The sequence below is a fragment of the Pinus tabuliformis genome, chromosome 1_1, assembly GCF_031772625.1.
Source record: "Pinus tabuliformis cultivar Carrire ecotype Pingquan chromosome 1_1, CPIR1, whole genome shotgun sequence".
In the NCBI taxonomy this organism is placed as follows: domain Eukaryota; kingdom Viridiplantae; phylum Streptophyta; class Pinopsida; order Pinales; family Pinaceae; genus Pinus; species Pinus tabuliformis.
In genome coordinates this window covers 417,360,612-417,370,564 of record NC_142297.1, presented here as the reverse complement: position 1 = coordinate 417,370,564, position 9,953 = coordinate 417,360,612, and positions in this window count along the sequence as shown.

Below are 9,953 nucleotides of genomic sequence, written 5' to 3'. Positions count from 1 at the left end.
TTGTATGTTAGTTTGCTTTCTTTTCCATTCTGCAAGTGAGATTTCATTCAACAGTTAGTTTTCATTCAGTTTGTGATTTCAATTCTACAATCTGTCTCAAAGCTTGAAAAAGCCACAAAACAAAACAAAAACACTTCTTTCATTCCCCGTAGGAATAGGGATAACTTAGGAAAATTTCTACCAAATACTCCCACAACTTCAAACAGCCAACCTTCCCTCTTCTTCGGTAGCTGTGAATTGGAGGACCCCTTAGGCGAATAACCAAAGATTTTTGAAGAGCCTACAAGGGGAGAAGAAGAAGGAGAACCCATTCCAACTAACCTAATGGCTGAAAATAGAAATGATAGGAGATAGAGAAATAATTGAGGGTGCCTTTCCCATCAAAGAAACTAATGGGGATACCAATATGAAAAACATAAGCCCCTCTGCTCTTCCTCATTTCCATGGCCTGACCTCAGAAGATCCAAATACTTTCTTGTTTGAGTTTGCTATCATATGCAAAACTTATGATTGCACCACTGATGAGCAGAAGTTGAAACTATTCCCATCCACTCTCAAGGATGCAGCTCTGTGCCGGTTCATGGGTTTACCTGGGGATAACATCACAACCTGGGATCAAATGTAGAAAACCTTCAACAACAAGTACCGAGACTACTGCGGGTCCAAAGACACTGAAGAGAAAAATTTTAGGATGACCTTGGGGCATGATGAATCCGTAGAGGATTATGAAGAAAGATTCCAGCTTAGCTACAAAAGGGCCAGGTGCACACTTGATCCTGAGTCACTGAAGCTAGTCCTACTTCGAGGGGTAAGGTAAGATCTTTTGGATACCCTAAACCTGCTAGCAGGAGGGGACATCTACCGGCTACCCTATGAAGATATCAAGACTGACTTTACAAATCATTCTAGGGAAGCTAGGAAAAAGGGTACGGGTAGTCAACCAATGGCCAACCCATCCTCTTCCAACACATCTATAAAAGGTGAAATTGAGAATATGTCGGAAGATTTCGAGAGTGAAATGCTACAAAACCTTTCCCTATAGATGGACATTATGCACATCAAGAGGAAGTAGGAGGAAGCAGAAAGAGCATTAGCCATATTCTACCCTAGATGCACAAGGAGGCATCCTAGGAATGAATGTCCATTAAACCTAATCGAAATATGCTCGGTCTGTGTAGAAAACCACTCCAAATACAAGTTCCCTTCTCTACTTGGACTAAAAGTTGTGTATTAGGGAATTGAAGGCGTGACTGAACAACTCTGCTACATAAGTCAAACAAGACCTAATGGGCCTCGGCCATACCAGCAGGGCATGCAAAGGTCATCCCATGGATATTACAAGCCTAACTAGAACACATCCATTCCCTCTTGGGGACCCCTTTCTCATCCCTCTTGGTCTACACCTCCTCCTTGGTCTTTTGCACCTTAGTACCATTCCCAGCCGACCAGCTAAACATTTCAATCATATACTCTGCCACAACCTCAGTGGAATGCACCACCCGAGAGGTGGAGGCCGCCATACAACTGATGAGCCTCATAAATGGGTAATTATAACATGTATTTAATGCAGATTATTGATGGATTTCGAGGTCAAAGTCAAGGATCTAGTGGTCAAATTGCAGCAATAACTCGAAGTAGACAGAGGAGAGGACTTATAGGAGGGAATCCCCCTCATTTATTGCTCCTCACTTCGAATTCCCCTTCATTCAGCTCGGAGTACAAGCAACCAAATCATGCACTAGAAGGCAACCGAGCAAGTGGAAGATGATTGATAGTTATCTCGAGTTTTGGGAGCCAAGCCTCCTTGATTTTAAGGAAACTGTTGGTAGCTTCAGATGTATAAGTAGAGAGGCCTAGGGCCTCACTAGGGTCGACCTTTTCCTTGTGTAAACTCTGCTCAAATTTCGAGCTTACTATTGTACGACAGTTTTATGTAATCTTGTTATTTTTTGATAGTGAAGATGGAATCCTTTTTGAACTAGCACTAAGTTACCTCAGAGGGCTGGAGCTCTTGGGTTAGGGCCCAATCCAAGTAGCCAAGCTTCTCTTTACTTGTATTTATATGCTTTACTTCAGTTTGTAGATTAGTTTGTTGTTAGATATATTTTTCTTATGGTTAAGAATAGGTCGCTTTTGATGATTTAGTAGTTTGCTTCCATTTGTGCTTTTTGTAGCAGGTTAGGTAGTGATCAAAGAAGATTCAAAAGGCTAGCATTAGTGCCTTGGCCTATCTTCCTCCCTCTGGGATCATGATTTGAGGCAAAGACTCTCTTGCTGCACCAAAAACACAGATTTTCCTCATTCCTAGGACTTCTAGTGTTTGCAACTCTCTAGTAGATTGATAGTCCAGTTTTGCTTTGCTTTAGATCTTCTTTATCATGTTCACTTCCTAATTTGAAATATTCCTTTTGCATGCTTTCCTTTCTTACAACATTTCCCAACATTTCCTTCCATCCATGATAGTTTAGGTCATTTTAATGCAAAACTCTGTTTTTCCTAGTATGCACTCAGTCCATTGGTTGCTTGATTTTCTTGGTTGACTATCAGTTTCTAGCAGATCTCTTCCAAAAGTAGGCCAGCTTACCAGAAATCACACCTTCCATCTGATACATGCCCTATAGGTCTCCCAAACCTCACCTAAATTCTTCCCTAGTTTCCTTCATTTGTCATAGAACTTCTTCCTCTCTCCTTGAGCAAACCCAATCATCTTTCTCTCTCTTGGTGATTCATGGTAGACCTTATGTGCTCTAACACCTCATTCCAACCTTCATCCACCTTTTCCACCCACTCTCACACCCTCAAAACAACGAAAATTTCTCTCGGCCTCCTCTTGTAGGCCTCCTGTAGTTTCCCTGTTTTCCTCTTGTAGTTTTCCTGTGTCCTCCTGTAGTTTTTCCTGTAGGCCTTTATTTGAAGGTCGAGTGTGGGAAAAGCCTCCAGAAGGCGACCTAAGACCTCCTAGGACCTAGTCACACCATCCTACATCCTCCCAAGCTCCAAAACCGCCCTCTAACGCCACCTATTCACTACCACACTCACACACAATAAATTAGATGCATGTTAAATTCACATAAAAACACATAAAAATCCAAAAATATGTTTTTTGCTTATTTACTTCCAGAAATAGCATGGTTAGATGTTGTTTACTTCCTTGAGTAGGTAAGGGCATTTCTTTCATGGTTTCATAATGTTTTTGGCAAAAGTAGAATTAGCTTGTTAATTAGGGTTTACTAGGTTTTGCTTTACATTCTAGTCTTTCTCCTTTCTGCAGTTAAAATAACATCTGTAGAGTAATATTTATTTCCTTTCATCACACATAGAGCTTCTTCTAAAATCTATAGAAGTTGGCTTCAGCTCCTAGTGATCTCACGCTGACTGACCAGGTGACAACCTGCAGTGAGAACTAGTACTTGTGCATATAGCAGATGCTTCCAAGTTTGTTACGAACTACCAGGTTGATAAAAGTAAAGTTGGTAGCCCAGGAGTTGCAGCATTCTTACTGCAATACTGACGCTCACCACTTTTTGGCGCCGTTTCCGGGGAAGCGTCAGAGTATTCTGTGATTACTTCTTTATTCTATTTCCTATTGCAAACATTTTGCTAATAGTTTATTTCAGCAAAAGTAGACTAGTCATTTCTTTTCTTTCAGTTATGCATTTCCTTGCTTTCCTTTTCAATTCTACAACTTTCCATTCAACAAGTTCATTTCAGCTAGTTTCAATTTGTTTTGTTCAATCACAATTTCAGTTTATGCAAGTACTTTTAGTGTGGGGAAAAAGAAACAAAAAACCAACCAAAAATGTTTCCTTGCATGCCTCGTAGGAATAGAGATAACTTAGGAAAATCTTTGCCCAACACCCCCACTGCTTCACACAACCAACCTTCTCTCTTCTTCGGTGGCTACAATCAAGAAGAACCCTTAGGTGAACAACCAAACATATTTGAAGAACCTATAGGGGAAGAAGAAGGAGAAGAAGAAAACATTCCTCCGGAGCTAATGGTTGAAAACAGAAATGCTAGGGTAAATGAAGAGAGAATAGAGGGTACATTCCCCATTCAGGAAACCAATGGGGACACCAAAATGAAGAATATAAGTCCTTCAGCCCTACCTCACTTCTATGGTCTACCTACAAAAGATCTTGACACCTTCTTGTTCGAGTTTGTTGTCATCTGTCGAACTCATGACTATGTAAAAAAAGAGCAAAAGTTGAGATTGTTCCCTTCTACTCTCAATAATGTAGCATTGTGCCGATTCATGGGATTACTTGGCAATAGCATCACAACTTGGGCTCAGATGCAACAGGCCTTTAATGACAAGTATCGAGACTATTGCAGGTCAAAAGATGCTAAAGAAGAAATCTTCCGAATGACCATAGGAAGTGATGAGTCCCTGGAAGACTATGAAGAGAGGTTCCAACTTAGTTACAAGAGGGCTAGGTGTACACTTAACCCTGAGTCTATGAAATTGGTCCTACTCAAGGGAATTCGGGAAGAGCTTTTAGACACCCTCCATCTACTGGCCAAGGGAGACATCTACCAACTATCCTATGAGGACATAAAGATTGCTTTTAGAAACAATTCTAGAGCAACCAGAAAGAAAGGTAGGGGGAGTCAACTCGTAGCTAGTACCTCTTCTTCCAATTCATCCATTAAAGATGAAATTGGAAACATGCTGGAATACTTCAAGAGTGAGATGCTGCAAACTCTTGCCATGCAAATGGATACCTTACATATCAAAAGAAAACAAGAGGAAGCAGAGAGGGCTTTGCCCATTTTTTGTCCTATATGCACCAGGAGGCATCCTAGGAATGAATGCCCATTTAACTCTACAGAGGTTTGTTTAGTTTGTGAAGAAGATCATTCTACAGATAAGTTCCCTTCCTTACCCGGACTTAAAGATGTATACGAAGGGGCTGAAGGAGTCACTGAACAGATCTATTACATAAACCAAAGGAGGCCACATGGACCTAGACCATACCAGCAAGGGATGCAAGGGACATCTCAGGCATACTACAACCCCAACCAAGTCACCTCCATGCCTTCTTGGGGCCCCCCTGCTCATCCTTCCTGGTCCACGCCTCCTCCTTGGTCCTTCACATCTCAATATCATGCCCAACCAGCCATCCATTCATTTCAATCCTATGCTTAGCCGTAACCTCAGTGGAATGCATCTCATTAGGGGTGGAGGCCCCAATACAACTCTCTTCCCGCTCTTCTTCCTCCACCACCTGCCCAACCACAACTGTTACCTTCTGCTCCACCAAGGAAACCCCAAATGCCTGCCAAGAAAAATCTGAACCCAAACAACAGATAGGCTCAACAAGTGTATAGTGGGGAACCATCATGCCCAACTTATGCTGTGGAGATTCAAGAAATTAACTTGCAATCCGAGAAAGTTCTCCCAGATAGCCAGCCTCCACCCAGGGAGGTTGAGGAAGATAAAGAGGAAAGCGAACCTAAAGCAAATCCAACCTTTCTTGAGAGACTATCCATGACAATCCTGCCTACCCCAAAAGAGACTGAACTCCTGGGAGAATTGAAACATTTATGTGTGAAGATACCATTTCTCCAAGCCATAAAATATGTGCCTATCTACAATTTGTTGATCAAAGAGAAGTTCTTTAGGAATCCAAGGAGGCGCAAGAGAGATGCCCCAACCATCAATGTTATAGGACAATTGTCCAACCTGATGTTGGGGCAGATAATATGTCCAAAATATCTGGACCCTGGAAGCCTAGCAGTTGATGTCCACATCAGTGGCATAATGGTCCCACATACCTTGATTGATCAGGGAGCTGCCATTAATGTGATGAAAAAGGACACAATTCTCAAACTTAACCTCCAGGGCTCCTTGAGGAAGACCACGACAGTGCTGCAGCTAGCAAACCACTCCACAGTGACCCCTGAGGGGATTGTGAAAGATGTGATGGTCTCCATTAATTCTTGGGAGTACCCTGCTGATTTCTTAGTTCTCCAGCCAAAGGCAAAGCTCACTGGGTATCCTATATTCTGGGAAGACCCTGGTTGGCTACAACCGATGCTTACATCAGCTGCTGAGCTGGGAACATGACCATAACTAACGGGCACATGTCCAAGCAGTTAACCCTATATCCTCCTGCCCAACCTTTGCTAGAACATTATCTACCTCTTTGGTTGGAGGAGGAGGATGAGGACAAAGTTCATTCTACACCACTTTGTACATTAGAAATCACCATGGGGGGAAGACCGTAAGATGAGGATGATATGATTGGAAATTTGATTCAGAATCCACCTCCTGTATCACCATTAGAAGACATAGTAAGAGAAACCAAAAACAACCCCTCAACTGATCTTTGTGTGGCCGAACCCACTTCTCTCTGTGTTAAAAATATAGAGTTCAGCCCAGAAAGAACATTGAAAATCAATCCATCCTTATCTACTTCCCAAGAGAAAGAGCTATGCAGCATATTGAGAAAACATCTAGATGCCTTCGCGTGGAGTTATAAGGAGATGAAGGGAGTGCACCCTTTAGTATGTACTCATCATATATACATCAAGGAAGATTGCAAGCCAGTCAGGCAGCCTCAAAGGAGGCTGAAACCAACACCTAAAGATATTGTTAAGGAAGAATTGTAGAAATTGCTTGATGTAGGATTCATCTATTCCATCTCTGACAGTGAATGGGTCTCTCCTTTGGTGCTAGTGCCAAAGAAAAATGGTAAGTAGAGAATCTGTGTCAACTATCGGGAATTGGACAAAGCCACTAAAAAGGACCATTTTCCTTTACCTTTCATAGATCAAGTGTTAGACGGTCTAGCAGGGAAAAAGTTTTTCTCCTTCCTAGATAGGTTTAGTGGGTACAATCAGATTCAAATCAGCCCAAAAGTCCAAGATAAGACCACTTTCACTTGTCCTTGGGGTACCTTTGCATACCGAGTCCTTCTTTTTGGTTTGTGAAATGCTCTAGCCACTTTCCAAAGAGCGATTTTGAGTATATTTTCTGAACTGGTTCATGATGCAGCAGAAATATACATGGATGATTTTACTCCTTATGGTTCTAACTTTCAGGAAGCTTTATCTAACCTAGGAAAAGTTCTAGACAAGTGTATTGAGATGAACTTGTCCCTCAATCTGGGAAAATGTGAATTTTTTATGACTGAATGGACCGTGCTAGGTCATGCAACATCTCAACAAGGACTACAGGTGAACCCCAACAAAATTGCCATCATCCAAAGGGTCCCACCTCCTCAAAAGGTGAGAGATGTCAGAAGCTTCCTAGGCTTAGTTGGATATTACAGGAGATTCATTAAAGACTTCAACAAGTTAGCCTCTCCTTTGTTTGGCCTCCTAGGCAAAGATGTTGAGTTCATATGGTCGAAAAACTGTCAAGAAGCCCTCGATACCTTGAAGAGCAAGCTAGTGACTGCCCCAATTCTCAGAGGCCCAAACTGGGCCCTACCCTTTCACATTCACACAAATACCTCGAAAAAAGCAATAGGAGCAGCCTTAGGACAAATTTATGAAAAGTTACCTTATGCCATATACTTTATAAGCAAAAACTATCAAATGCAGCATTAAAAGGTCAGTTATGATGTATAAAGTCATATTTCTTTTGTAGAACATCTTCTTGCAGATCTTGCCTATATGTCAAGGGGAGCTTGGATAGCACAACAGAGCAAAAATTTCAGCGTGTACTCAGGGGGAGCATAACCCTTTGCCCTTGATGTCAAAGGGGGAGAAAAGACTTTGAGTGACTTTGGGTTTCCATCAAGTCCAAAGGGGGAGATTGTTGGCATTATGACACAGGTTTGGCTCGATGACATAAGTGTTTTCCTTGATGGCAACTCACTCAAAGTGCAGATCACAAGTTTAGGCTCTCAAAATAGTAGAAAATGAGATACCCGCAGGTTCCTGTTCACAAAGCTGCGGACATACGCAGGTGCGCCGAACAAAAGTTGTGGACATGTACGTAGGTTCTCCGAACAAAAAGTGCGGACATGAAGTACACGCACTTTCATGCAGAGAAAAGTGCGCAAGTGGGAAATCTTATGGTTGGTCCATGGTATTTAGTCCAACATTTTTGATTCTATGGTTTTGGTCTGTGGTTTTGCATCTAAAGTATTGAACCCAGGTTTTTGGGTCACTAGTATTGGATCTCTATGGTTTTGGACCATGGTTTGAGTAAGGCCTAGACTATAAAAAGGAAAGGAGATCATTTGGCTGGGCAACTAATGTGTTGAATATCTTGAGATGAGCAAGATCTGAAATTCTGGTGATCGGTTGGTGAGTTATAGCTGGACCTGAATCAAGGAGAAACCTGAGCATTACAAGACAAATCTACTGTTGGGTCGAGATCTCCTTGGCGCATGATCAGATCTATAAATCTGATGATCTGGGGTATAATTGAAGTCTGATAAATTATCTATACCCGTAGGTTTGACACAGCGCAGGTGCGGATACCCGCAGTCTCGACACAGCACAGGTGCGGATACCCGCAGGCTCAACACAGCGCAGGCGTGGATACCCGCAGGCTTGACACAGCTCAGGTGCGGATACCCGCAGGCTCGACACAGCGCAGGTGCGGACACCTGCAGGTTCGACACAGCGAAGGTGCGGATACCTGCAGGTTAAAGAAGTGAATACTGCGGACGTACGCAGGTTTCTATTGGTGAAGTTGCGGACTTTTTCTTGAAATATGTTTTAGCTTCTTTTGTCTATTGCTGCAGTGTTCAGGGTTCTGAATTGGTATCTGGTTACTGGTACTGTGTTCTGAGAAGTTATTGATTCAACATTTGTACAAGGAAGTTGGTTGATTGCATATCTATTTGATGTTTGATAGATATTCATGGATCCAGTTTGAAAATTTATGAAACGTGGTCCCTGGAAGAAAAGCGAAGTCTTCTGTAGGTCAACACCTACGTACTAGTACCTCAACTAGTGCAAGAGCAAAGGGGGTTGTAGCTCCCTTCCAGAAGAATCTGGAGAACGAGAGAAGGTTGAAGCCTTCTGCAGGTTGAAGCCTGCGTACTGGTATAAGACTGCACCAGTACAGACTCATTGTAAAAACAAGTTTCTAATTGAAAGAAGATAGAGACATATTGCAGCAAGAGGTTTTCACCCACATTGGGTTTCCACCTTATATCTTGTGTTATTTTGTGTGTCTGTCTGCACTACTTTTCTGTTCCTGCTTACTGTTATATGATTCTGACACACAGATTAATGATCAACATCTGAAGAATAAATTGAATTATAAGTCTAGGAGGTATACACAAGTTTCATTAGTCAGATCTGCAAATCTTTGTATAAATTGAAAAAGAATTTGATAATACTGATTCACCCCCCCTCTCAGTATTATTTCCAACATCCTCAATAGTTTTCATTTCTTAACCATTGTCAAATTCATGATGTTATTGGCATGACTTAGGAGGCTCTACACTCCATTAAGATTAATAAATTAAAAGGAATGATCCTTAAGATTGACCTAGCAAAGGCTTTTGATTATAACAGTTGGTTATATTTGAGAATGCTCCTTACCCATCTGGGGTTCCCCCTGGACTTCATCAACTAGATCATGTGCTGCATCACCAAGGTTTCCTACAATGTTCTTATAAATGGATCTGCCTCCACCTTTTTCCATGCTGAACGTGGTATCAGATAAAGCTGACCCCTATCTCCCCTACTCTTTTTTCTTGTTATGGAAGGTTTGAGCTGGCTCATTTCTGAATATTGTAGACTTGGTCAAGTTCAAGGAATTAAGATCACCAACAACTGCATCCTTACACATCTTCTTTTTTTTGATGATGTATTAATCTTCCTCAACAGGGGTATTGGTGATTCATCAACATTTCTATCATTATTGCAATTTTTCAGTCGAGCCACTGGTATGGAGTGTAATTCCTAGAAATCTACCATCTCATCTGTAGGATGCTCGCCATATGAGATTCATTTTTCACAACATAGATATTTCCCTTTAC